This window comes from Atractosteus spatula, chromosome 2, assembly GCF_055471065.1.
Source record: "Atractosteus spatula isolate fAtrSpa1 chromosome 2, fAtrSpa1.hap1, whole genome shotgun sequence".
NCBI lineage: Eukaryota > Metazoa > Chordata > Actinopteri > Semionotiformes > Lepisosteidae > Atractosteus > Atractosteus spatula.
Window position 1 is genome coordinate 69,818,018 of NC_142707.1, and position 26,887 is coordinate 69,844,904.

The 26,887-nt window shown below is 42.5% G+C and overlaps 1 protein-coding gene across 2 annotated transcripts in view; it reads left to right on the plus strand.

Annotated features, from left to right (window-relative positions):
- The first annotated feature begins 437 nt into the window (after positions 1–437).
- ankrd6b (ankyrin repeat domain 6b) overlaps positions 438–26,887 on the plus strand; it is a 57,926-nt gene continuing 31,476 nt past the window's right edge. Inside the window, exons 1-2 of one of the 2 annotated variants that reach the window (XM_088931840.1) lie at positions 509–627; positions 21,433–21,553. The gene's annotated coding sequence lies outside the window, so the exon portion shown is untranslated. Of the gene's footprint in view, positions 628–21,432; positions 21,554–26,887 lie in introns of both variants that reach the window. The other variant, XM_088931833.1, reaches the window with a different exon arrangement.

Sequence of the window (26,887 nt, forward strand, 5' to 3'; positions counted from 1 at the left end):
AGAAAATATACAAATCATAGCTCTTCCAATAACAGAAAAAGGGAACGCTTGCTAAAAGTAAGCAAATGGTTTCTGCTCAAAATACGTTTACCTCTATCTAAATAATGCCAATAAAGTCAGTTAAGCTTCAATCATAATTAAACCGTTGACGCCTTTAATCTTATTTAGATCGTTTCCAACGTTTGCGGCAAATGGCACGTCGGCATCACACTCCATTTAATTAAATTTTTTCTTCTGCACAATTTCTGGACACTGCGGTGCACATATACAGTGATCAGCGCAGTATACGCACATTATGTTTACAGTATATGTTTGGTCATACTTTTCAAGGATATCACTTCTTAATTCGTGTGCTAAGTCAAAGCACCGGATGAATAAAAAAATGGAAACGTTTTACGGTACCTTCAAAATAAGCGCCACTTCATTTGTTAGCGCTAGAGGTCGCTTAATGATAGGCTTCCCAGCGGGCAGCATAAACGCACTGAAGTTGGAAATGTTTCAGTTTCTTTCACGTTTTTGTTCTCACAGAGACTACCAGGGTAGTTATTAAGGCAGCTGTAAATCAAGTGCTTGCTGCGTTTATTCTTCGTTTAAAAACACCCCGTTTGCAAGTCAGGATCACAAAGGGTAAGTTCAGGTCCCCTTCGGGACTTTTCTTTGGGCTGTTTTGGGTTTCCATAGCATTTGTAAGGCACCGGTTTTGTTTATGCTCAGTTTAAAGCTTTTAGTAACGAACTTTAAAGAGTCTTAAAACATATCCTTCCGAGAAAAAAAAGCATGCTGTTTCTTGTTCTTTTTAGAATCCGTGGGTACACATACACATCAGAAATATTACGTTTAAGACGGTACATGTGCAAGAATGTGCATCGTTGTTGTAACGTAGTGGCCGTGTACACGCAGTTGTAATTTATTTTCTCTTCAAGTGTATCCGTTTAAATGCATCGTAAAGAAAGTATGCCATTGCAAATTTATCGTAGTATACTTTTGTTCTGGTTTTACGTTAGCTTCATTTTATTTACACATTATTTTAAGATGCTTTAGCCCTGCTTCACTACACCGTATATTGGAAATTGTAGAGTGTACAGTGTGTTGGTATCCTCATCGACACTACTAGTAGTAGTACTACTGAAGTGAGGTAAAAATCACGATATCAGTACGAAAACAGATTAAGGATTAACCGTGATAACCTAGTTTAAAAGTTGAGGGGCAGAGAAAAGTGTGCTGGTCAGATTTCTATCGCAAGTAATTTGTATCTGAGAAGAAGCAACGTGTAACTGCGTTCACCGTTTACAGTAATTTATGTTCACGCCTTGTTTTCTGTGAGTGCTAAGTTGAAGGGAAACGAATTGCGTAATTTATCTTCCTCTGATATCATTTGAAAGACGAAAGAATGAGCACAATACAGTGACCACAGATACATTCAGTCGATCGCTGCGTATTATTCTTTACGGTAAAATAATAATTAGAGCCTGTAATATTCTGGTTGGTGTGCTCGCATTTAAAAGTGTATAGTATTTGCGTTTGTATGGTGTTATCTATACTTTGATGCCTGGCTTTATTAAAGCGTGGTAAAGGCGTTGACTAAAGTTGAAGTGGTCTTGTAAAAAATTAAATGAGAAAGTTGACAGCGATGCAGAGGTCGAATTACACGTGGGGGGGGAAGCTGAAGGCTCCGTGGCCCTAATTGTGATGATGACTCAGTCCGGAGCAGCGCAGGACGCGAGTGGAGTGGGGCAAGCGCATCTTAATCCGCAGAGTCATAGTGCCTGGTCTTGTACGGGCTCAGCCAGTGCAACCTTTTACAGGCATGCCTACTGTATGTTCAAGTACAGCATAGGAATCTTTGTAAAATACTTCATCTCATATCTGCACTGCAGCGAATCAGGCAGATGGCTTATCTTCTTGTACCTGATTCAGGTTGGTCTTTTCTTTTGAATGATATAATTAGGGCTCTGGATTTAGAAACTGTATTTGTGATTCACCTAACTAGAGTACATCCACACACAAGAGTTTTACAGTGTTAGTGCCCTATAGAAATTCTGCCTGACATTTTAGTGTTGTGTAATATTGTACAGTAAATAGTGTATTCTAGCATAATAGTGCTCCTCAAGAATGAAAGGTATGTACAGTATTAGAACTAGTTTTTACTTAACTTGATTAATCTTGACAAACAGCAGCAGGTAAATTTGACAGAGGTTCCCAAAGATTTAGCACAGTCTTTAAGTCTTCAGTAATAAAAGACAGGATTACAAAGAATGATTTTTAAATTTGATTGGCATATTATTCCCAGGGAAAAGTGGTATTGCGATAATATAATATTACAACCTGCTAATTAAAAATGAAAGGTTCTAGATTTTAAATAAGGAAAAAGACTAATGTTTAGAAATTTTAGGTTTAGTTAGTACAGTAGCTCAATATGAAACTTATTACGTTACTCATACTGTACATAAATGGTTCCCCAAGAACTCAGTGATAATCGAATAAATACACTGTAAGAGGAGATCCCGCAGTGGAAGAGAGGCCTGTTGCAGTTTTGTCATTGTGGAGGTACAGCTGATTCAAGCCACAGCAGCTCAGAGCTTATCCTGCTTCCCAGGGCATTAAATGAGCAAAGAGCTCCTACCTCCCAGCCTGGATGAGTCCGCAGTTTATCACACAGCCCCTCAACATCCTCCAGTCTCCCTCCATGTATTGTAGTCAGGCGGACTTGAGCTACTGGGGTAAAGGACCTCAGTCTAGGTACAGCAGCACTGTCCGCAACAGGGACTCGAACCCACAGCCTGCCAGTCAGGAGTCCAGAGACTTTTCCACTCCTCTGCTACACTGCCCTTTCGGCCTCAGGTGGGCTCAATGGTAATAATACAAACAGTAGCCACTGAGCAGTGCTGGAATCCAGGAAGGATGACAACAGCCAAGGTCAGTCAGACTCCACTGGCAGTAATTCGCAATCACTCCTGATGTCACTTCCTCTCCTGAAACACCATAAATCCCGTACTGGATCCCCTTCTCTCCCTCCTTCTCCCCATCTCCGCCTCCGCAGCTGCCCCCTGGTCACTCCTCACTCCTCAGGAGCATCCTGGCCTCCTCGTCCTCTCTCCAGCAGGTTGTTTACTGTGACTAAAATACTCCACAGACCTTTCAGTACACTTACTGTAATTCTTCCTAGCGAACCTCTAACCGAGCCTGCCCTTGATGTGGCACAGCAGCCGTGCCTCCTGAGCGCTGGGCTCAGAACAGCAGTCAGGCTGTGGCGGTGTTGGTAGGGGAAGTTGCTGGAAGTCTGGTTATTAGCCTTTGATCTTGCCGTTAAAGCTCTGGAGCCTCCTGCCAGCCTTATAGTGACAGTTTTCTCTCCCCGATGGGTGGGAAACCTGTTTTGTATTCACTGTATTCCTTGTTACGCTGTATTCCCTGTTACACTGTATTGTTCTGCACATGACAAAAACAAGGTTAAAGTCTGTCAGATTTTTGGATCATATCTTCGGCAGATCATCTTTAAAGCCCAGAGTGATTTCAGTATCGCCTTGGTGCAGGCTTCGTTAAAAATACGGAATTACCTGGTATCAAATTATGAGGCATACCTGTTCTACGTTAAGTTTTCTTGTGATGTTTTATGTATTACAACTTCTAGGGTACTACTACCACTGTATACAATATATACTGATGGAAAAAAGAAACGCAACATCTTCTGGAATGAGAAAACTATAGTTATAGCTTGTGTACTTTCACAAAAAGTTGTCAATTTGTTTTAAACCCACTGACCAGCAATACAGCTTGTGCAGTGAGGCATTGCAACTTGCCAATCCCACGAAAACTCGTTAGGTGCACTTTTACCCAACGAGGTCCAGGTGGAACAATGCCTGATCAGGTCACCTTTAAAAAGGCCTTTATTCAAAGGTTAGGTCACTGCAAGAAAAAGGCCACACTTAGTCAGTTTTCTGTGCATTCCAAAATGCCACCAATTTCACCAGAAGCAAGGGAGAGGGCCATTGGCATGCTGCAGGCAGGCCTGTCATGTGCCAGCATTGCCAGACACTATGGAGTAAGCCTCTCCACTGTGTCCCGACTGCAGAGAGTCCATGATCCGGTCGCCCTCGAGTGACCACACCAGAGCAGGACCGACACATAAGACTGGTCCACCTGAGAGATCGTTTCAGATCTGCCACCCGTACTGCTGCTAAAACTGCAAGCAGACACAATGCCTGCCTCAGTGACAGGACAGTGAGGCTCCATGCTGCTGGTCTTAGAGCAAGGCGACCTGTCAGAGGCCCTCTGCTCACACCTCCTAGACGTCACACCCGACTGGCTTGGGCCAGACAGAGGCTGCGATGGACTCGTCAGCAGTGGCATCAGGGCCTCTTCACGGATGAGTCACTCTGCAGCCTGTTTCACGCAGACGGGAGGGCCAGTGTGGAGCAGGAGGTATTGCATTTCTTTTTTCCATCAGTATAGATAATACCATATACTGTTTATGAAGTATAAATAAAGAAACAAATAATCCTTTCCTTATTTTTACATTGGTTTAATGTTGTTTTTTTCAATATAAAGATGCAGTTGGGATGACAAGTAGGAAACCAATAAATATATCTTACAGATATCACAACAATGGCATTTAATGCCATTCTTGATACACTTATTTTTAAATATCTAACCCTAAATATCCGGTAGCTTACGTTTTGGTGTCTCTAAGCACTAACCACAACTGCCTGTAGCGCTCCCTAATGCTGGTACTTGTCCGAACTCACTGCCTGTCATGATCTATGAAAACATCAATAAATGTATAGTGCTTTAACATGTAGCAGTGTGGAAAAAGCGGGGTGTTTAAGTTTGATTCCAAAGAGAAAAAGTCAAATTCTAAAGAATAAAAGCATGATATGTGGTGTTTGTTGCATATTCTCTTATATTCTTTTAAACATCCTATTTTAAGACAGCTGGTCATTCCATTGCATACTGTATGTCTACCTGACGAGATACTGCATATCAGACACAATATGTGATGTACTGATATTTGCAAGACTCCCTTTTTCCACCTTGTCAGTGACCTTATTGCCTCTGTTAACATCATCAACCACATTCTCAAGAGCAAACTTGTGTTTCAAACCCAAGTTCCTGAACAAACTGTGTGTGCAGAAGAAGGGATGGGTGTGTCAAGGATTAATATACAGTACTGTATATATATATTGAATACAGCACTGTAGTTTATTGTCAATCCAATAACAAACTGGAGAATACTGAAGAGATACTGTAGTCAGGATTTGTTTTTGTGCAAACTGGATTTCAGTAACAGTAACTTCAGACTACACCATTGCATACTCGCTGGTCTGACTGTTGGTTATTTCAACTCAGAACAGAAAAGGTGTAATAAAACGATTGTGCTACATGAATACTCCATTGGCAACATGGTGGGGCGGTTGTTAGCATTGCAGGGCCCTGGGTTCAGTTTCTGGGGTGCTGTCTGCGTGGAGTTTGCATGTTCTCCCCGTGCTCGCGTGGGTTTCCTCCGGCTGCTCCCGTTTCCTCCCGCAGTCCAAGGACAGACTAGTGAGTTGACTGGCTTCTGGTGTGGGTGTGTGTGTGTGTTTGTTACTACTGTATGTGAGCCATGCAATGAACTGGCATCCCACACAAGTGTTTACTATAGTGAGTTTGCCTGAGGCGTTTCACACTTTTCCAGCGGTTTTATGGAGGTTGGTGATGGATTTCCATTATTTCACTCTTTTTGTTGACCACTGATCCACGGGAGCAACATGATGAAAGTTTCCAATGTTTTCTTTTAATGGATTCTTGAGGAGCACACTGCCCACTGTTCTTACTCACCACTACTCATTTATACCTAAATGTCCCAGCACACTGCAGTGTAACAGTCAGGAGAACTTAAAGCACACAGAGTTGGATAGTCCCAGCCCTACAGTAACAATAGAAAATCGTGTGTGAGGTGAATTTGCTGAGTAAATGGGGATTGAATAGGACAATTGTGTGAGGAACAGGTTAAGGTAGTCTGAGCTTTTTGTATTGAAAGATGATCTGCCCATGCCCTGTGGTCTCTGTCAGGGGTTATACTGTAGTAATGGCAGATTCATTAGCACGCCTTCTGGATTTTGAAGATAACAAGGCCAGAAATCCCTTAGGCAAGCGCCAGTACAGCGTTCTCAACCTGCTGCATCAAAGGGGCTATCTTTCCACTAACGTCTGATCCCCGGACACTTTACAAATGATTTAGCGCTCACTGTACCGTGTTTTAATTAAAGTAGCGCCCAATCACAGCTACTGTAGGTCGCTTTTCTTACCCTCTTTTCCCCATCATACTTTTATCTCACAAGATGTTAGCTCATGGCTGCTGTTTAAGAACACACTGCAAACTGCAATAAATTATTTGGGGGAAACACATTTTAGGTCCTTAAAACACTTTAGCAGTAAAAATGATTTGAAATTGAAGTATAATTTTTTTTGTGGGTTGTCCTTCAGGAGGAACAGCTGGTTAACAGGACAGGTAGCTGCCTGGGGTCCTCTTACACACATTGACTGGGTTGCATTGCATATCAATAAATTGTTTTAATGAGTTTATTTTATAGTATTGTGTATAAGTGTCATCACTAAATTGATCAACATATTATTGATAAACATATTTACCCATAAATGGGTAAAAAAAAGGTTCTTTGAAATTATGCAACATTTAATGTGAAAGCCAGCAAACCAGGTATATTTTAGACTAATACTTATCTGCACTGCAACATTTTTGCCTTCCTTCCCGCCTCATTAACTGTATTGTGAAAGTTTTTTAGTTCTGTATTTGCAGATGCATCATGACCTGTTGGCGCTTAACTTGTGTCCCAGTGTTCCGAAATGTAATTCCTTTTTTAAAACCATCCAGGCAAAGAGCATGCATGCTGGATATGCAGTACGTAAATGTGCCGTATCAGCTATCTGCATGATTTAAAAAATAATAAAGGAATTCTCAAGACCGATCAGCCCCGCCTTTCCGTCAGGTATGAGGTGTTTTCAGTATCACTAATCTCAGAGTTCATTTGGACTGAAATTAGAGCTACAGTAACTGGTGGGTCAGATTACCTCACTAATGGACTGATTCCCCAACATGTTCGACACGGGGCAGGGACAGATGTGTGCTCTCTCGTCAACAGTCACATACGAGCAGTTGCCTCTTAAAGGCGACACGTTTACTGTCAGAAACTTCCAGGAGGAAGCGCTGTCTCCTTCCCCTGCCAGCCTGGCTTCCTCACTCAGCTGTACTCCCCGGGGCAGCGCCCCACACATGCCCACCTCCTAAAAGAGGGACACTTTGTTTTTCTCCGTCTCGTACAGAAGCTGTAATTTGCTGGATTCCGGTAACATTATCCGTTTGGCAGCCCTTGTCATAAATCTTGCTGTTCTCTGGCTTCAGTCATTTCCTGGACCTGTGCTGGCCTCCCTTTCCCATTAGTCATCCCTTTTACCTGAAATGCTGCTTCGCTGTTCTTGGAGGAACTTGAGAGGACGTGGGGAGGGCCTCTGCTCTATCATGACGGATCGGAGTCACCCCTCCAGCGTGAGCCTTTGTTTGGAGTGGCACTCCCTGGCAGGCAGAGAGGGGGAAGAGACGGGCAGGGCTGTGGGTGAGGAGAGGTTCTCAATAGTTTTGCCCACATAATGTGTTTGTAAAATACATTTTCCTGCTTGAACCACTTGGTTTCTGCGTGTGAGGTTCACAGCTGCTGGAATTTGTAATGAAAAATGTTGCACACGGAACAATTTTTTTTTTCCCAGCTTGTTTGGTCACCTCTTTTGATCTTAACATAGCCATCTGAGAAACAGCACTGCTGACGTATTTTGGACCAGTGCCAGTAGATATTGCAGCGCCCCCATTGGGCAGTGATGGGGCTCCAAGCAGACAGGCAGTGGGGCAGGTGATGTCAGCCCCAGCAGAGCATGCTGGGATAGTTGGGAACTGTCAGGGACGTTGTTAACTCTTGGGACTCAGGGAGAGGGGCAGAGGTTTACAGTACGGATGTGGCTGTCCCATCCTCTCTGGCCTCAGGTTCCCACTCAGATTAGTCAGGACCTCCACCTTCATCCTGCGTCGCAGGTGCTTTTGTTTGCACTGGCTGGTGAGAGCAATCTTTAAGGATTGCTATTTGTGTTTTCCATAAAATGTGTTTTAACTGCTTGAAACCATCAAAGCAGAGTTACCTTATAGCATTTGTACTACTCATGCATATTTAAATAAGCTGTCTTTGTTTAAATCCTACTTTGTTGCTAGAAATAATTTTATAGTACTGTTTCTTTTTTCATTTTTTGTAGTTGAGTAAATGTTTTCCATTGAAGTTGCCTTGCAAAGGCAGTAATTTAATAAATTAAAGTTCCTACTTTAAAAACACACTACCGTGTCTCTGCTTGCAGAAGTTAATAATAATGGAGAGCCATGAATTTGGTATTTCCTGATTATTCACTATTAGGGTCACTGGGGAGCACAGTCTTCTCTCACCGGCAGGTATTGAGATTACATCACCATTGTCCTTGCACTGGAGGTTACCTTGTTTCCTGCTCTGCTGGTAACTGCTTGTTAATGGACGGAAATTCATTTTGTTTTTCCACTATATTGCCACTGTATTCCACTGTGTTGTGTGACAGAAGCTATGAGGCTCTCACTCCTGTGGAGCTAACAGTGTTCAGTTCTCTCCACCCATTAGTATCTGTGCATAAAGGCGTGCACGATTCCCGACTAAATGGGTCCTGTAACATTTCAAATACTGTGTACAGTACAGCATAATCAAAGACAAGAATGGAATATAATTTGTTTGATGTGAATATTTTTAAAAATGTATTCCATGTTTCCAGACTGTGTAGATCAGTACGGAGGGTGGTGCTCAGCAGTGAAAATGCTTTTTTTAATACAGCAAGGGATGGGGTTTGTGGACAGAGACAAACAAACAGGCATAACAGAGCAGTTTTATTATCGCGACTCAAATAAAACAGTCTTGTGTTTAAAAGTCTTTGGACCTACATCAAGTTCAGGCTCAAGTTTATTTGTCATTCCTGCCATATACAGGTATACAGAGGAGCGAGATGTCTTTCTCCAGGTCTACGGTGGGAATACAGACAGGGCACTGACAAGACAATGTGACAATGGGACAGGTGTTGTGCAGGTGCTTGGATTGGCTGGCTGAGTGCTGGTGCAGTCTGAGAGGTGATGTTTCTGTCCGCTTGTCCAGAAGAGGCCTTAGTCCTGCCTGTGTAAACTTACAGACTGCTTGTCACACACACTCTTCCTTCCTTCTTGCTAACAAAGTCTATGCTGGAACGTGTTTTGTTTTCCATCACTTTATTTCTCTTAGAATAAAATACTGTCATATTACTCGTCCTTTGCAATTTTACACTACTGTGTTAACCGGTTAACCTGCAGCTGCCTGAGCTGCCTGAGCTTGTCATTAAACATGCAGAACCTTTAAGAGTGCGGTGAAAGTGAATATTTAGGCAAGAATCTGCTTTTTCTTTGTTTTAGTCTCACGTTCTCCTGTGTCTTTACACATTGAAACTTTTTTATAGGGCTGACATTTACAGTCTGAAATTTATAAAGATCACTCGTATGACAGCCTATATTTATTCATTTTTGCAATGTATGAAATATTATTTTTTTCAGTTCAGTATATGGCACTAAATGGGTTCTGCTTACTTGGAAATGTACGTGCTACAAATGTGTGTGACACTTTATTTCTTGTTGTCTGATGGTCGTAGGGGGTGGCAGGATACAAACATGGAACTGATGGTCATTCCTTCATCTTAAACACTAGAAAAATGAGAGAAATGCCAGTGAGAACTGATAACTGTTTTCAGTTACATTCTCTCACGTACTCACTGCTCTAAACCTTAGGTGCTAGTCAAATACCTTTCAGAAGTTACAAACAGTGTCCAGAAGGTACGTTTCTCTGGCTCCCCAGCAGGGTATAGAAACAGATTGCAGTATTGCTTGAGGATACGAGCAAAAGAATTGGGGCGTAGCCTCCCGAACGCTAGATTTACAGTTTATTGCTTTTTTAAATTGGTTCTAGTTAAAAATACCACTGGGTGCCTCAGAGTGCTTCCTATAGAATATATTAATCAGCGCCGACTTTATGTCTAAAACGCCGTCTGGAAATGAGAGGAGATATACTGTATTAAACTCAGAAGAACGCGTTTGGAATGTCGTTGCATGCATGATCTGCAATATCTGCAACGAAACACTTTGCTCATAACAATGCGTCGGCACTGTCTGGGTAGGCAAATACAGTTGTGAAAGTTTTGTTGGAACAATAGATTTGTTGAGACCCAGGTGAATTATTAACAGGCTGCATGGTCTGTGAGCTAACGTAATGAATTATTAATTAAAAATAGAAGGGGACACCGAAAGACTTGAGTGGGCGGATTGGTCTTTTCTTTCTAACGGAGGGGGTGTGATCAATGCGGATTCTTTAGTTTTTTTTATGCAGAAACCGTTTTTGTTTATTTTAGCATGCGTGTAAAACACCGCTATGCCTAACGCTGCTTTAGAGAATTTTAGTGCTGTGCAAACATAGGCAGCAAATCTTCACATCTGCCAACATGTTAAGGCAAAATGTGTTGAGCACAGGAATCAGGCACCCAGCTGCTCCCTGTGCACTCTGCTCTACTTATGGATGGACAGCCTCACTCTAGACCGTATACCGGGACTTCATTATCCCAGAGGCCAAAGGTACTCCAAATGGCACAGCTTTACGCCTAGTGTAGTAGTGAAAGAAAACAAAGCCTTTTAAAGTTCCTTTTCAGTGTCTGTAAAGCCTTGATGGTATTAAGAAAAGTAACTGTGTTTTAGTTAAATACTTGGACACGCACCAGAGACTTTGCAGGAATTATGCTCTTCTCGTTCTTGAATGGAATGTTTGATGATAAATCCGATTGCTTTCCTGCTTGAGCTTTTGTGAGTCTTTGTGTGCGTCACCCGTGTCAGAGGTGGGTGAAATGAAGTCCTGTTATGTGTAAAACACTTTGGGATCCTCCAGGCTGAAACGTGCTACAGTATAGGAATACAAGGAATTTATTTATAGGAATGTAACTGTTCATTATGTATATTCTGCCTATGGAAAGTGAAAATAACCCAACACTTTCCCAATACACACATTTAAAAAAACACGGAAAAGAAGCAAGATATGAAATGTCCAAGAGCTGCTGTTCCAAATGTTAACTCTACCCAAGTCACTGGCCTCGGCTTCTTCTAGCACGATAGTTTTAAGATGAATGATGAGCCTGTGGAGAAGATGTCAGAGAGCATGGAGGTCACCTTTTCTTTTTGATAAATTGGACATGGGTGAGTAGTATGGGTGTGTTCCGATGGGACAGCAGCAGATGTGGCCTCTGCTCTTCGGACAAAGAGCACTGCCAACTGCTACAGCTCCCTGGGGTCCTGTGATGTTGCCAGAGGCCCGCCGAGGTGCATTGTGGGAAGGAAAGACAGATGGGAAGGGGCTGGGTGAATGACAGCTTCCTAATCGTGCCAGATAATAAACAAGGTGACAGACATTACAGAGGATTCTAGTTGCACAGAGCAGTAGCAGCACTGCTGTTAACACATTTGTGATGGATTTTTTGATGGTGCAAGAAATGTCTTTTTGAGATCTGATTTCCTGTGTTGCTGTTGGAAATGGCCTCCAGCTGTTATCACTGGAAGACGCTCTTTCTGTCTGTAAGTGAATCGTAGTGCTGTGTTGAAAAGTGGGACTGTGACCCCAGTCCCTCCCCTGTGACCCCAGTCCCTCCCCTGCCCCTCCCCTGTGACCCCAGTCCCTTCCCCGTGACCCCAGCCCCTCCCCTGTCCCTCCTCTGTGACCCCAGCCCCTCCCCTGTCCCTCCTCTGTGACCTCAGTCCCTTCCTGTCCCTCCCCTGTGACCCCAGTCCCTCCTCTGTGACCCCAGCCCCTCCCCTGTCCCTCCTCTGTGACCTCAGTCCCTTCCTATCCCTCCCCTGTGACCCCAGTCTCTCTCCTGTGACCCCAGCCCCTCCCCTGTGACCCCAGCCCCTCCTCTGTCCCTCCTCTGTGACCCCAGTCCCTCCCCGTCCCTCCTCTGTGACCTCAGTCTCTCTCCTGTGACCCCAGTCCCTCCTCTGTGACCCCAGTCCCTCCCTATCTCTCTCCTGTGACCCCAGTCCCTCCCCTGTGACCCCAGTCTCTCCCCTGTGACCCCAGTCTCTCCCCTGTGACCCCAGTCCCTCCCTATCTCTCCCCTGTGACCCCAGTTCCTCCCCTGTGACCCCAGTCCCTCCCCTGTGACCCCAGTCCCTCCCCTGTGACCCCAGTCCCTCCCCATCTCTCCCCTGTGACCCCAGTCCCTCCCCTGTGACCCCAGTCCCTCCCTATCTCTCCCCTGTGACCCCAGTCCCTCCCCTGTGACCCCAGTCCCTCCCCTGTGACCCCAGTCCCTCCCTATCTCTCTCCTGTGACCCCAGTCTCTCCCCTGTGACAGTGCTACTCCCTCCCTTCAATAAATACAGAAAGCTGTAATGGAAGTACAGTGCAATAAGGATCTGATCGTGTCCATAACAGCACTCAGAGCCTCCACTGCCTCCATTGCCTTCCCATCACTGTGGACCTGAGTACCATACCAATACATAATGTCAGGAGACAGAGTTGCACTGTCAATGCCACCTTACAGTATACCACTATGACAGTTGCATTAAAATCAGATTAAAAGTTTCTGTTCTATTTAACAGACCACCTCCTAACCCCCTCCTCCACGCTCGCAGAAAAAAGGGGCCATTGGGAAATATTTGTCATGAAAATAAGCATTTTATTGTTGGATCTTTCTATGTCAGGTGCACCATATGTTCATGTAATATAGAATCTTTAAAAGTAATCACCCCAAATCCCTTTTGCGATAGATGAGAAGCACAAAATCAAATTACAAAGAGAAGGAAACAAATCAAATACAGAAGTAGTCACATAAACCTTTCTAAAATAGTAGGCCTTCACAACAGATTTAAAAGCACGCATTGTGGCTGAGTCCCTTATTTCTTTTGGGGTTGGTGTTGCAGGGCTTTAGGACAGAGCAACAAAAAAGCACGGAGTGCAGACAAGTAGACAAGCAGCTGCAACACAACAGACTGGAATCAGCTGAGCCGAGGTGGGGTGGAGGGGAGTCCATAGATCACACTGGGCAGATATTGAGGAGCTATACCACGGAAAGTAAGGACGTCCCATCCTGGTCCTGGACAGCCTGTGTGTCTCCAGGTTTTCGTCCCACCTCAGTATTTACCAATTGTAATCTTCCCTTTATTGGCTTAATTGGATGAGTTTAACAGCTTCTTTCAGCTTTTCAGGTGCTGCTACTTTAAAGAGACCTTGAGAACCCAAAGAAGCTCTGGTCCTCTAGGACCAGGATTGGACACCCCTGCAGGAAGTAGAGGCATTTTAAATTAGCTCGAACACTGGCAGGGGTGATGAGATCACCTGTCTGTAGAGGATTCAGGCTACTGAATGCTGCATGTTGTAACTCGCTAGGTGAAGTTTAGAGTGTTACAATTATCAATCCTTGAACATACTAACATTTGAACCAGTTTTCCAGTTACTGATGCAGACAGGACGTAGCCTGGCAATATTTCCAATCTGGAAAAATAAAGTTTGTACAAAATCCTGCAGTGGTTTAAAATCAAGCCAGGATAAAAAATCACCCAATCATTCTTCATTTTGGACCTCAAGCTCAAGGTGCCATCAGTTAACAAGGTTAACTAGTACAAGGTAACAAGTTATCTAGTACATAACTAATAGGAAGAACCCAATCAAATGACCTCAAGTCTTAATTAAGATACAAAAATGTTGTCTATCTAAGATCTTACTACTGTATATACTGTGACAGAAAGTGTAATCAGTACTTAATAGGGTACTTAGTACTTAAAATAAGTACTTCGGTGTCTGGTTAAGTTTGAAAATAGATGTAAGTTTTATCCACATGGAAATATTAGTTCCAACTATGTAAGTTTAGTATTTAGTATTTGGGGAAACATTGAATAGCAGGGGTCCCAGTATTGAGCCCTGTGGAACACCTGATGTAACAAGTCCAACCTCAGAACTAAAACCACCAAGAGAAATTAAATGTTTGCAATCGGCTAATAAGATAAGATTTAAACCATTTAAAGGCAGTAAACAGGTGCCAAACAAATCATCCAACTGAGTATGTAGAATGTCATTATTCACAGTATCAAGTGCATCGCTGATATCTGAGGGAGTTAATATAACACTTCAGATGCTGTGAGGAGATTAGTAACTGTAAAAAGAGCAGTTTGAGTCCTGTGTAATTGTGCAGAGCCTGATTGAAATAAATTACAAATGTACTTGCACTTGTACTGGCATATTCTTATATTTTGGTAAGCAATGGCAAATTAGCTATTGTCTGAAAAATATGCAGATGAGTTAAAGCCATATTAGTTTGTTGCTACTGTTTTAAAAATGCCTAGTGTTGCACAAGAGGTTATTTGTCAGGTCAAACACAGGGGGCTGAAGGCAGAGAAGCAGGAGTGAAATAAAACAAGCTGGAGGTGTGATACCAGTAGGACATGCAGGTGCAGTCTGTGTGAAGTGTGATAAGAGGAGAACCGGCAAAGTCAGCCACAGAAGGAGGCAGTGCTGCAGAGGCATGTGAAGAGGTAAGAGTGTGGTGCCAGATATCAGCAAACTTCACTGTCAAAAACCCCAGAAAGGTCTGCACAGACGTGATGAGACAGGTCATTTTACAAGGCTGTAAGGCTTTATCATCTGGATGGTGGGGGAAAGCAGGTGTCTGAGATTATTCTGATTATTCTCAATAACAAGAAACATAGCTGGCTCTTGCACTTGCTGTAGATTCACTATATTCAGTCAGGTATTTCTTCCATGACTGAAGATATGCACTCCAATCAGAAACCTGCCACCGACACTCCAGTTTGTGATAAACCAGCTGTACAGAACATGGCTGGGCAGGATACCACAAAGCATGGCAAGAATAGGAGACATTGTGTGTTTTGCCAAAGGTCAGAGTATTGAGTATATATTTTGAGGGAAGCAAATTAACAAAGGGGCAGCATGGCACAGTGGTTAGCAGTGCTGGGGCCCTGGGTTCAATTACAGACCTGGGGTGCTGTCTGTGTGGAGTTTGTATGTTCTCCACATGTTTGTGTGATTTTCCTCTGGGTGCCCTTAAACCCTCCCACAGTCCGAAAGCACATTGGTAGTTAATTGGTCTTGGTGTGATTGTTGTGTGTGTCTCCCCTGTGATGGACTGGTGTCCCACCCAGGGCGTGCCCTACCTTGTGCCCTTGCTTGCCTTGACCCTGAGTTGAAAGAAGCGGGTAGACAGCGGATTGATAGAAATTAACAGAAGAGCATTTACTGGATCTGTTGCTGCTCTTTTTTTACTTTTGTAAGCTTCAGAAATGTTTGTGTGAACCCTGTTAGACTGCCTTTTGTATACTTTGAATGCTCCTGATGAGGAAATGCAACATGCAGGGCTAGACTCCTGGGTTTATCTTGATTTGATAACATTTATCTGTGCCCAAGCAGTTAAGAGGAAAAGCCGTATCAGCTGGTGATAAACAGCGACTGACGTCTTTCCCTTCGTAATGGCTCTTTCTTCTGTGAGGAAGTGTTTGTGAATCCTGTCCAGGCAAGTCCTGTTATCCTGTGGTAGTTAACGGCTTTATATCTGTTTTTGAGTGATTTAATTATGTTCTCAGGAAAGGCTCCAAGTCTCTCTAAAGGTTAAACTTAATACACTTGGGAGTTTTAAATTCATAGATCATTTATACTGTGGATCAGATACGCCTAAATGTTAATTTTGCCCATCTGGCCTGTTTAGTAGGTCATAGTGAATTGAGGATCTCTTCCAGCTGTTTTTTGAAAGCGGCCAGGCTATCATCTTCAGCAACATGCTGGGTAGCTTGTCACATACTCCCACAGATGCACTCCAGTGTAGTCTCTGAAGAAATCCTCTGGGTTGACTTTTTCATTGCCTTTGTGGATTTTGAATACTGTTCAAGACTGAAGAGTGTTTCTTCACCCTGTCAGTGTAGGACTCTCCCTTCAACCCCAGATTGTATCTGGTTACTCACTGTGTGGGTGGAGCGGTGGCACTGTGGCTCAGGATCTGTGTTCAGTTGATTTAAAATGCCTCTACTTCCTGCAGGGGTGTCCAATCCTGGTCCTAGAGGACCAGAGCTTCTCTGGGTTCTCAAGGTCTCTTTAAAGGAGCAGCACCTGAAAAGCTGAAAGAAGTTGTTCAACTCATCCAATTAAGCCAATAAAGGGAAGATTACAATTGGTAAATGCTGAGGTGGGACGAAAACCTGGAGACACACAGGCTGTCCAGGACCAGGATGGGACATCCTTACTTTAGATGGGGTGGTGTGGTAGTTTTGTGGCTAAGAATCTGTGCCTTTGGCTGGAAGGTTGCCAGTTCGTATCCCGCGGCCGGCAGAGGAATCCTACTCTGTTGCACCCCTGAGCAGGGCCCTTAACCCCAGCTGCTCCAGGGGCGCTGTATAAATGGCTGACCCTGCGCTCTGACCCCAAGCTTCTCTCTCCCTGCCTGTGTGTCTCATGGAGAGCAAGCTGGAGTATGCAAAAAGACAAATTCCTCATACAAGAAATTGTACTGTATATAGCCAATAAAGTGATCGTATCTCCTCTGGATTGATTCCATGGCTGCAATATCTTTTCTACAGTGCGATTACCACAATTCTGATATAAGGGATTACTAGTGTGTTATACAGTTTTAACATAACATCCTTTGATTTCAATTCTGTGTTTTTAACTGTATATTCTAAGATTTGGTTGCCTTTTTACAGCATCACCATGTTGCCTAAAAATGTACATGTTGTGTGAACACTTAAGTCTTGTCAACAAGTAGCCCTTTCTGCCTCAGCATTTCCTGTAGTGTATTTATAGCTTTTTTATATTTATAGTGTTTGTTTTTTTCTGCAAAATATGATGGTCTGTCAGTTTGCAGATGGTACAAGTGCAAGTGGGTGCACAGCCTGTTCTCTCTGGACAAACGGGTCTGCCTGTGTCGCTCAGTCTCTGTGGTCAGACTGTGGTCATCGAGTCGGTGCTACTGTATGTTAGTGTCCATTTCTGTTTGCTGTCTCTTACCCTGGTTAGATGTTCAGCTATTGTGTATTATTGTCTTTTTAGGGTTCTATAGCTTTCCGCTTTTCGTTGTGTTTGCGTGTGGCCCGGTGGGTAAGGTAGTGCTATTTGGCTTGTGCTGTTATTGGGTTGACTTTGAGTTGTGTTGTTGTAGCTGTGATATCCTGAGGCTGGTTGGTGATAGTGAACCACAGGACCAGCTGGCTGAGCTGGCTCTTCTCGGGGCTCAACGTTTGGGTCAGCAGGGCCTTGTGGTGGTAGTTTTGGTCACTGTTGTTGAGGTGTATCCAATATTGTATTGTTGCCTTCTGTATATTGAATAGCAGTGGCGATTCTCTGCACATGGAGAATGTCCTTAAAGAATACCGGTACAGGGCTTCTACAGGGTGTTTGTTCCGTTTAGTGTAACCCTGCTCTGTGATTGGACCCCACACCTCACAGCCGTATAGAGCCATGTGTTGGGTTGCGCTTTCAAATGTTTGGAGGTAGATTTTTGTGGGGTGGTTGCAGGACCTGCTCTAGCATTTTGGGGGCCCTAGGCAAAATCTCAGAAAGGGGCCCCTCCAGATCCCGATTTGTGCATTCACTACTATTATCATCTACTCCCCACATGACCGTATTTTACTATTTCTAACAATTAAATCAATGAATTATATAACTAGAAAACATATTAGCCAGCTTTAAAGACCACATAATAAGTTACAACTAAGAATATGAAGCACAAAGTTTACAAAGATAACGAGTATGTTAACTTTGAACGTCTAAAATGGGAACATTAATAACAATAAATAACAATAAACAGGATCTCTGTTACTCAAAATTATAGCAAATCAGAACTTACAGATTACTGCATTGAAACCTGCGTAGAAAGGGATTGTAGGAATATGTAATTAAGTAAGCAAATAAGTGCTCTAAATAACAAGGGAGGTACGCTTGAGCAAGATGGAAAAACTTTTCTAAAAAAGATTTCAGGAGGCAAGATCATCAATTTCACCTTCATGTGACAGTCACCGACTCATTGCGTGATTGATACTCATGGGGACCAGTCCACTGAGACTGTATAGATCACTTTATTAGCCATATACAATTTTTTGCATTGTTTGCAAAATTTGTCTTTTCGCATACCCCAGCCTGCTCTCCATGAGACACACAGACAGGGAGAGAAGCTTGGGGTCAGAGCGCAGGGTCAGCCATTTATACAGCACCCCTGGAGCAGTTGGGGTTAAGGGCCTTGCTCAGGGGCCCAACAGAGTAGGATTCCTCTGCTGGCCGCGGGATATGAACCGGCAACCTTCCAGCCACAGGTGCAGATCCTTAGCCACAAAACTACCACACCACCCCATCTAAAGTAAGGACGTCCCATCCTGGTCCTGGACAGCCTGTGTGTCTCCAGGTTTTTGTCCCACCTCAGCATTTACCAATTGTAATCTTCCCTTTATTGGCTAAATTGGATGAGTTGAACAACCGCTCTGCTCTGTATTGTGCCAGGGCTGACCTCAGGTGTGATTTAATCAGCTGGAGCTCTGAAAAACTCCTCTTTTTTCTTTTGTTTGCCCAGGCAGCGCCGATTTTTAGCCAGGCGACCCACACCGCGTGTGTACAATGGCGGGAAATGTGTTAACGTCTCGTAAAGAGATTTAGATGAGTACTTTTGGAGACTGCTTCCAGTAGTTTACGTGTGTCTAGCTTGAAAATGTGGTTTGTCATCCATTCAGTAGTCACATGGATCTGACAGACTCACAACCAAATGAAATACAAAAGCATTATTACAGTGACTTGATTTGGCATACCTTTGCTGAGAGATCGCTTATCCCACTCTACTTTCCTGAGCTTCAGAAACGTATTACGTCCTCGATTATGATTGGTCACTTTCTGATTGACTTCCCTTACGATAATCCACAGCAGCCACAGAAGGAGCCGCTATAGAGAATGTTTCGCTCACACTTGAGCGTGCCGATTAAAAATACGTTGATGTTGATGCATATCAGTGTGTTTGTGTGTGGCAGTCTCCTAGTTCGCCTACGCCCAGGGTCGGCCCTCGTTGGTTGATACTGTAGAGCCTCCTTCACATGGCTTAGAAAGCCCTGCTCTCTTTCTGCTTCAGTATTCAGGTTTGAAACCATAAAGGCAATTTTCTCCCTGTCAGTAGGGAAACAGTCAGGGTGGAGATGAAAAGCCATCCAGCACTGGGTCATAAGACACTGGCAATTAGCCGGATCACCCTCAAATTTCTCCAGGGTGGGGGGGGGGGGGAGATGAGTGGAGGAGTGGAGTTGGTAAGGGAGCCACAGGTTGTGGCAGCAGTGCCTGAGCAATGTTGTCAACAAGTTGCAGAACAACAGCAGTGAGTTGACCAAGAGCCTGAGATTGTTGCTGAAGAACAGCAGAGGGATCTTCCTGGCTCACTGGGTCCATGTTCAGGCTCACTAATCTGTTACCAATCGTTATGCTGAAAAATAAAGACCCTGTGCAGGGCTCAAGTACTGTAGATGATATCCCCACCCTGTTACAGGAAGTCTTTATAGAAAAAGTTACAAAAAGCACAAGTCCTTATTCTCAAAAAACCGATGGGAAGGCGAAAGTCAAAAACCGGGCTGGGACGGAGACGAGGTCAGAAACAGGCGAGAGTCCAGGAAGCAACGATGAGTTCAAACCAAAAGAAGATGGGTGCGCGCACTAGGGAGCTCTGAAGAGGATCCGAATTAGTGAGCGAAGGTCAGGGAAAAGAGAAGGGTTACAGTACTAACGGGAGTGAAAGGTGATGGGAAGATTAGCTGTGGCATGAGCGTCTGTTGAAGTGGGTGCGTGTGGGAATGTGAAGATGTTTGTTAGAGCGGATGGAATACGGAACCGTGTGGGTGCTTGCAGAACGCGTAACACAGACTGTTCTAGCACCTCTGCTAGCTCATTGATATAGATATCGAATAGTGGTGGGCCAGGAGCTCAGACTGTTCTAACACCTCTGCTAGCTCATTGATATACTTTAGGTATTGAACAGTGATGGGCCAGGAGCTCAGTCTGTACCCACATCACTGCTAGCTCATTGATATACTTTAGGTATTGAACAGTGTTGGGCTCAGGCTGCAGACCTGTTTCACCCCATGACCCTCAGTGATCCTCTGTTTCCCAGCCCACCTGTGCACAGCTCAGTAAACATCTTAGTTTTTACTTATTGTTGTTTAGGTTCTGAGAATTACAAATGCTAGCTTTTTTGACCATTGTAATAAAATTAAATACCAGTAACTTCATAAAGTCAAAAGTAAAATGTTCCCCATTTTTATAATATGCCTTTTCCATTCTCGGGTACAGTCTTTAGTGATTTCATTAAAATACTCCTTTTCCGCTACTAATATACCTACTACTATGCCTATTTCAACAACTATTCTACATGTAGCATGGAATTGCTTAAATACTGATCTCCAGCATTGACGCACAAGTAAATACTTTATTCCACGATGACCACAAGACTTTCAGTTGTGCAGCAAATAAGTGGTGTAATTTTCGATGTGCTGTGATTTCTGAGAGACGTACTGTAGCCAATGTCATTAAGGAAGTACAAACGTTAGGCATGTTCATCTGTTTCTATTCCAGGGAGGCACTGCCCCTCCTTGAGGTAAAAAAAACATGGTGGTGGTCTTCCAAACAACACGACCCATGGTTTTCACCTGACCCCCAGGGCGCTCCTGAACAAAACCTCTCGCAGAGGCGTTCCGTACAGCGCATTGAGTGAACCGAACAATGAAAGTGCATGGGCCCTTCCATTTGAAAAAAAAAAAAACAGCACCACTTTTTCTGGGTTCAGAAGGAATAAAAAGAACTGAGAATGTGGAGGGAAAAAAGTTCTCTGTGCTACTGAAAGATTTTATGTTTTAAAATTAAAAGTAGAGGTTTTGTTCTCTGACTGGTCATTTTGTGCTGGCTTAATACACGAGCTAGGCCCTGGGGAGCTCTGAACAGCCTCAAATGAAAAGGAGATTAAGTCTTAAACCATTCAGAGAAGGTTGACTGTGGTTAGACAGCAACTGAAAGAGAATTCCTAAGTCACACTGATTGAGTACCAGAGAATATAAACATTCCCAAGGTGCCTAGCCAAGCACCACGGCTAAAATCCCTCCCACCCCCCACCCAGCCCTTCTCCCCAGCAGAACACAAGAGCAGAGTCAGACACAGGCCTGGCTGAGAGTGCAGAGCGGAGAGCAGCTCTCTCCACCGCCATTCATTACGCTGACAGAGCCTGGGGATGTGGCTATAGACATGTAAATTGGAAGTGTTTTGCTACGGGTGAATACTGAGGGGGTGTTGTTGTCTCCAGCTGTCCGTGTACGTCGTCTTACTGGCTCGCTGGCACTCTGCGATCATCCTTGCATTGTACAGATGTTCCTGCTACACAACATTGCTGGCTGAAAGGATAAACTTTTCCGGGTCCTGTCACCGTAAGTACCCCTGTACCGTTTTGCACTCTGTTTTTACTCTGCATTATAGAATTTTACAGCCGTGTAACAGGCTTAATAAAGCATGGCTAGTCTCATGAGTCGATATCCAATTGTGAGGTTCTGTGATTATCGATTCACATACAGTATAGCACAGGAATGAGGGACACTTTTAGAGCCAGGTCTAATTTGGTGTTCCTCTTAGGAATTGCAAAAGGGGTGTTGCCTAACAAGCTTCAAACAAGCTATTATCATTGTAGACAGAGACTGCAATTTAATACTGCACTTTTAAAACTGCAAGCAGTCTCCATAGCTCATCCAACGTAAAGTGCCAGGGCTGTGCTCAGTGCTTCTTTCGCCATCAGAGTTAGCCCATGTTCATGAGTCTTCACGTTTATCTACGCTGAAGGTAAAGTTAGTTGAAATGTAATCATCTAAAATCTAAAATAAACCTAGGTGTAGGTCCATTCATTGATTAACAGGAAGGCAGTTATTCCTGGTAAGTTATTCTCCTATGGTTCTGGAGCCAGTCCCACAAAACAGAGGGCACAGGGCAGGACTGTGGCTGAATGGGACATCAGTCCTTCACAGGACTATATGTAGGTCAGTATATTAAATGTAAACTTCATGATACTGCCATCGAGTGCTTGTGAAGATTTTTTTTTATTATTTTCGTATGCAGAGAGAATCCTCTGGACACTGCTTAAACATCTAAAAGAACAGTACAGAAATGTTGCAATGTAACCAAAAACTGCTTTTAATAATATGCATACTGGATGTGTATTTTTCAACTAGGACATTTAAAACTCTTGAAATATACTGTAACTAAAAAAAAGATGTCGGCCAGAAGAACTTTCAGCTGTGGTGTTTACATTTAGTTGTGGTGTTTACAGTAAGTAGATGTAAGAAACAAAAGGGTAAATGTTCCTTTTCCCTGGAATGTGAGTAAGACCTTGTCAGATTCAATTACAGGGTAACAGAAATTATGGTGGTGAGAGCAAATAATAAATAATGAGCAGGAAATCTCCTCTAGGGCAGTAAAATTAAAGTCTGATAGAAAGCTTATTTCTTGCCTTTAAATAAACATGTGTGAGTGTCCAGCTTTTTTGGAGAGATTTACACGATTAAAGTGATATGAAAATTGAAATGAAAAGGCAGAGCTGTGGAATGTATTATCTGTAGGAGTTATGGAGTGTAGTATTTAATGACAAAAGTCATTGTTTCATTGCTTTTGTATTTCACTAGGTTGTGTTCCTGATATGCTAAACCCCATTGAAGAGAATCATGCAGACAGCTAAACAGGAAAATAAACCTTTAAGAAAGAAAGGCTGTTGTTCTGCTCTCGTATTCAATACACAGGTGTAATTACAAAGAACTACTTTTAAAGTGCACAAATAAATTGAATAGGACAAAGACAAAGGAACACTACTGTTAAGCAATCTTTATAATTACGTCCTACTTATTCAATTTAAAGAGTGTTCTTATGCTTTGTGATTATAAGGTTTCTTAAGTGACTCCCTGAGGTTACAGTTGAAGAGTTTTTCAAGTTCCTTGTCTACAGAAGCCAGTTAACCTAAAATAAAGCAGAAATCTTTCTGGGATTACGGTAACAGCAGATCATATTTCAGAAAATCAGAGTGACAGATTTATCCCTGCTCATTATGCTTCTCACTTTGTAAACTATTAGACTGCATCAGCCTGCCATGTGTTACTGTAGCTGAAGTTCCCATCTGCTATCATGTTAGTTTTAAAACAGATTTATACATTTCATCTTATGTATTATCCAAATCCTCAGTCAGGTGCAGATGTGATCATTTTCAAATTGCAAGCTATTGTTAGTGCTTACACTAGTGAGCTACTCACTGGGATTATTTTTGGAAAAGCCTTGTGTGGTTTCACCAGATTACCACAATTCTAAATTACCTGCCTGAAGAGGCCCTGGAAAGAATGAAGAGCAAATGAATATGAAAGCATGGGCTTCATAGCTCTCACATTTGCAACTTGACCAAGACATCACAGCAAAGCAGCTCTTAAATAGCTGGAGAGGGTGATGGTGTTTATATGTATGGCTGTGTATGAAGCAGAAAGTTATACTTTATTTGCTGATGTTTACAATATTCATCAGGGAATTCCTGATTTTTTTAGTCCACAAATTGCACTGTAATCAATTTACAAGTGTATCTCATTCACTGTTCATAAAACCCAAGACGCTCCTGAGGGAATGTATTGAAGGAAATTCAGAGTTGGGGGGAGAGGAGGTAGCAGGTGTGTAATGTGGAATTGTGGTCCTTAATGGGTTGTTACTTACAAGCTGCTCATTAAACACACACAGTCTGGTAAAGTGAGCCTTGTGCAATTACTGTATATCCACACGTGAATACAGACAGTACTGTATGTATGATGTTGTCTTTTTCTCTCTTAGAATAGCTGAGGCAAGCTGGTCTAGAAGAAGGATTTAGAAGCTGAGAATAGTTTAATTCTGATATAATGAGGAGATTATTCCTTTTTTAATGATGTGTTTATCATAGCTAAATAATGTACTTTTAGTTTACTTTTGTATTTAAGTATCTATATTAGAATACTTAAAGAACTGAACTAGAGAACTATTTCTTTTGACTGCATTTGTAAGAATTTGAGGGTGGTAGAGTATAATATGCTCTCAAAAGGCTGTTCTGAAACATTTTAACTTCTTTGAGGGGTTTTCAGAATGCCAATGAATAGCTACAATAAAACTGCCTTTTATTCTCTTTCTTGCTTTGCTAGAGCAATAAATTTTCTGTTTATCACCTTGAAACAATTAACAGAAACTCCAGTTCTGCACAGCAGTGATTACTCAGAGGAACAGCATCTGCTCTCATTACATGTTTCAGAACATTGAGAAAATAAAATATTGTGGTTTCATCTAATTTCTAAAGACTGAAATGCAAAGGTCTCAACAAAGCCAAACAGGCTCTTTGCAGCATAACTGGATTAGCTCTTCACATCTGCCAGTCTGCATTAATTATCCCTTTCTTGCTTAACACTGGGTCTCAAGCTCTGAGCGTCTTTCTAACCTGCTTCACTGATTTTTTCAACATAATGTAATGGTCTTAATCTGGAGCACTGCCAGCAGAGACAAATTCCTGATTAGGCTGCTTGGGAATGTCAGCAAATTGATGCCTTTTTACTTGTAATGGGCCCTTCTTTTGTAGTTTGGGTTCTGCATAGTGATGTATGTAGGGTGGGGCAGTGGCATTGTGGCTAAGGATCTGCGCCTGTGGCTGGAAGGTTGCTGGTTCAAATCCCGTGGCTGGCAGAGGAATCCTTCTCTGTTGGGCCCCTGAGCAAGGCCCTTAACCCCAACTGCTCCAGGGGTGCCGTATAAATGGCTGACCCTGCGCTCTGACCCCAAGCTTCTCTCCCTATCTGTGTGTCTCATGAAGAGCAAGCTGGGCTATGTGAAAAGATAAATTCCTTATGTAAGAACTTGTATATGGCTAATACAATGATCTTATCTTAGTAGAATTGCACTAGGAATCTGGAGTTAACACCCCTGCTCTTTCAAAAAGTCAGTGGGATTATATGAAGTAATCATGACCTCAGACATTCTTCTCGTTCTGCCCCTTACAACCTTGCAACCTCTCCCACTGTTGCCCTGGCATGTTTCACACAGGGTTGTGTGAAAGAACAAAGTGCCAAAACGTGTTTTACAGATTTGACCATAATCATTTGATATGACTTCTGTTGAACAGGCATGGTCTCAGATGCTTAATAGGATGGATGCACACCATTTCATTCCATGAAGCTGTGTTTTAGAATAAAAACTACATGTGGTTGTATTGTTTGGCCAAGAACCTTGATCTTCAGAGATCACTGTCATCAAGGCCGTTTTGACATCAAATGGTTGGGACTCTGGGAAAGTGTTATATGAGCCAATGTTAATGTAATGCTGTGACACTTTAAGAAAGTGGGAATCCATTGCCTGGGAACTAATGCAATGAACCACTTCCTTTATTCATTATAAAAAAAAAATAATGTGGGTTCTGCATCTACTGCCTTGTTACTTTACAGAAGTAAAGTATCTGATGTTTGTTGTTGTGCTACAAACACGTGCTGTTCACTTCTTGGGTGACAGATACTGTATCATAGATGAGGGTCTATCTCCTGGATTTTTAGGGCTTTTATTCTTACGTAATGCTCTAAACCTTGAGGAGCTGGTTCACACAAGCTGATATATAAACTTAAACCTTGCTCTGGTGTTGAAAAGGTTAAATCCTACTGTATAATATCAGAGAGCATGTTGAAACAGGATCTTTTTATTGAGTCTTAAGTTGGTCCTGACTTCAGAATGAGAGTGACGTTTGCTCCAATTTAAGGAGATGAAAAAAGGTCCGGCAAAGAAGCTAAAATGTCTTGTTTTGCATTTCATTTATTTTTGTGGTGATAGAAAATGTTTTTGTTCTTCCTGTTTAAAAAGTAAAGCTATGCTGCTCTTAGTTATTCCATTGTTTTGGCAGTAGACTATCTGCGGTGCCAGATATTATTTGGTATGTCACATTATCCTCAGGGGAAGCTTCTGTTTCTGAAAAAAAGTTCTTTCTGTGTGTTTCTCTGTGGATTGTGCTTCAGGTCTTCAGCCATGCATGAAAACCATAAAGCACCAACTGCGGTAGGTGCCTTCTCAGTGTTTATACAGCGATTTCAGTTTGAAGGGTGATTGTGTAAACCTACTGGAAGTGTGAAATGGAATGCAACTGTGATTTCCTGTTTTATACTTTTCCCTTTAATTTACCCTCAGTGCAAAACAGAAGATTAAGAATCTTACAGAGGAATGAACAAACAAAATGTTTTGTGTTTCTGCTTGTAGTGACATAAATATTTATGTTTATAAATTTTATAATTTTATGGTTATTTTTTTTTCCGTTTTTGTTTCCTGCACATGGTTATGATCATTAATGCTGATAAGATTTTAGATGTAGTATTAATGCAGAATTTAACCCATAAACTAACTTATTTTATTTTTTATTTAGATGACATACTGCAGAAGATGTTTAGGTGTAGAACTTTTTTGGGGTGAAACATTTATTTCTTGTGATTTAAAAACATTAAACCAAACTCATGTGACATAATGTCTTTAGTTGTTCCGTTTTGGCTAATTCCAGACCTTTCATTAATGGAATGAAATATAATTATGATAAAGGATGCTTTTATGAAAAGAGATGGATGAAGTGCTGTAGCTGTGGACTTGAATGAGGTGAAAGACGGTGTTATCTTAACATATAAAAGGTTCTCATGACCAAAAATTGTGGGGGTCATTATATTGCTTCAGACTTTCATATATACAGTATGGTGCCTTGA